Source organism: Triticum aestivum, chromosome 7B, assembly GCF_018294505.1.
Source record: "Triticum aestivum cultivar Chinese Spring chromosome 7B, IWGSC CS RefSeq v2.1, whole genome shotgun sequence".
Classification (NCBI taxonomy): Eukaryota; Viridiplantae; Streptophyta; class Magnoliopsida; order Poales; family Poaceae; genus Triticum; species Triticum aestivum.
Genome location: NC_057813.1, coordinates 687,296,251 through 687,298,439, shown reverse-complemented (window position 1 = coordinate 687,298,439; position 2,189 = coordinate 687,296,251). Strand labels below are relative to the sequence as shown.

Below are 2,189 nucleotides of genomic sequence, written 5' to 3'. Positions count from 1 at the left end.
AATTCTTCTCCAGTCTCACCGTCTGCGTCGCTACCGTTGTGACTGCGGGGGGATGTTGAGTAACGTGATTGTATTAGGAAACATAGGTTAGACTAGGAAATATTCTGGCTTGCCTTGTACTCCAAGTAGATCATGTACTCCTATATATATGCCCACGAGGCTCCAGCAATACAACGGACTATTCCATCAAATCCCTCTCTTCCTTCTAACAATGGGGACGCCGTGCATGCTGCCCGACACGTCGCACACGGCGAGGCAGTTGTTGAGCTTGCCGAGCGCTAGCATGTCGTCCACCATGCGCTTCCACTGCATGTCGGCGACCTCGTCCTCGCCGTCGACGGCCGACTCCAAGATCTTGTGCAGCAGCAGGGCGCCCGCCGCGATCTTCTTCTTCCCCGACTTGACGTCGGCGAGGTAGCCGTTGAAGCGCTCTTTGTCGTAATAGATGAAGTGGTCCTTGTAGTTCTTCATGGCGACGGACGCCACGCGCGTGTACAGCACTTTCCACCACTCGCCCGCCGACATGAAGGTCTCGGGGAGCTTGAGGGCATGGCGCAGCGGCACGTAGGCCTCCCTGCGGAGGCGCTCCCGCGCGCGGTAGGCGTAGTGCGCGTCCGGCAGGTCCTCGGGCAGGTCCGGCGCCGAGCCCTTGGGGAAGAGGCGGCGCGCGATGGCCTCGCAGATGAGCGTGGAGCGGTCGTAGCTGCTGTCGACCGACGGGCACCATTTCCCGGCCAGCGAGAGGTTGATGTTGCCTTCTGAGAGCTTCTTCATGTCCTCGGCGAGGAGGTCAGCGAACACCTCCGCCGTCATGTCGTGCAGGAGGCGGTAGTTTTGGTCCCGGGCGTACCTCTGGACGGCTGTCGCTGCGGCGTCCGCGCGCTTCTTCTGGCGCTCGACGGTGGCCTGGGCGGCCTCCTCCAGATCACGCTTCTGGCTAGCAGCAACGCGCGCCTTCATCGTGCGTTTCTTCTCGCGGCGCTCGAGCTCCGGCACCTCCTTCCTCGGCTCGCTGTGCGCCATACGCAATCGAAGGCGGGCGATGAGTCCTCCTCCCTCGGCAGTGAGGCGGGCCTGCTTCCCCGGGGTCCTGGTGGAGGCGCCGCCGTGGATGATGCGGTGGAGGATCTCGGGGAGGTCCTTGAGGTACCCGAACTCGGCGACGGGGCGCGCGTTGAGGGCGAGCGTGGCGGGGTGGGAGCCGTGCATCCAGAGCGCGGCGGCGTAGAACCCCTCCCGGTCCGACTTGCCGGTGCCGCGCACGCCGCGGAGGTTGCAGGCGAGGCGGAGCACGGTGGTGGGCTCAGCGGCCCAGGCACTGGCGATGAGGGACGACACGGTGTCGGCCGGGGTGCCGGGGACGATGTGGAAGAAGATGTCGAGGCAGGGGTCGCCCGAGGTGGCGAACGTCGGGGAGTTGTTCTCCGTGCGCGTCTTGGCCGGTGGCGGCGGGGCCGGCTTGATGAAGTTGGTGTCAAGCAGGTCCACGAACGGGCTGCCTGTTGTGGGCTTCGCCGCCTTTGCCGCGCTCGCGACCGCCGCGGCGAGGCTCTCGGCCGGTGGGCCGCGCAGGGTGTAGGAGACGGCCCTGCGGCACGCCGCCGCCGCGGCTGCCATGGGTGATCGATGGGTTTGGTCTGCGTCAGGGTTTTGGCTCTGGGTTTTGGGGGGATTTTGATCGTAAATAGCGTGGTTTGTTGGGGAGAGACGGATTTTGCGGGGGATCGCGCGCCATTTGCTATGGAAGGTTTCGTTTTGCTAATTAAACCTCCTGATCCTTATCTTTTTCTAGGTTTAACGTTGCTGCTTTATTTAAGAAACGTAGCTCGGAATGTCATTTGAAATTACATCCAACACACACTCTCGGGGATCCCCAGCCAAACACTACAAAGTTCATCACCTACTCCAACTTTAGCTAATTTGTGCGCGACAACACTCGAAGAACGACTAACCCAGGAAACCTTGAAATCGCTTCTTGTACTCAACATCTGCTTGATCTCTCTGATCCAAGGGCATGACCTGTGCGTGTAAGCATCTGTACCACGGCCAAACTGTCCAGCTGAACATGCACTCTATCGACATTCATGTCGATTGCCAGTTGCAGACCCCTCCCGCAAGCCAGAATCTCCATCGCCTCAGGGTCATCGATATTAGGGAAATGATGGCTCAGACTCGCAAGGAACGCTCCA

At 61.0% G+C, this 2,189-nt stretch overlaps 1 pseudogene; it reads right to left on the bottom strand.

Annotated features, from left to right (window-relative positions):
• LOC123156198 (uncharacterized) overlaps nucleotides 1-1,629 on the bottom strand; it is a 5,300-nt pseudogene extending 3,671 nt beyond the window's left edge.
• Nucleotides 1,630-2,189: the final 560 nt, after the last annotated feature.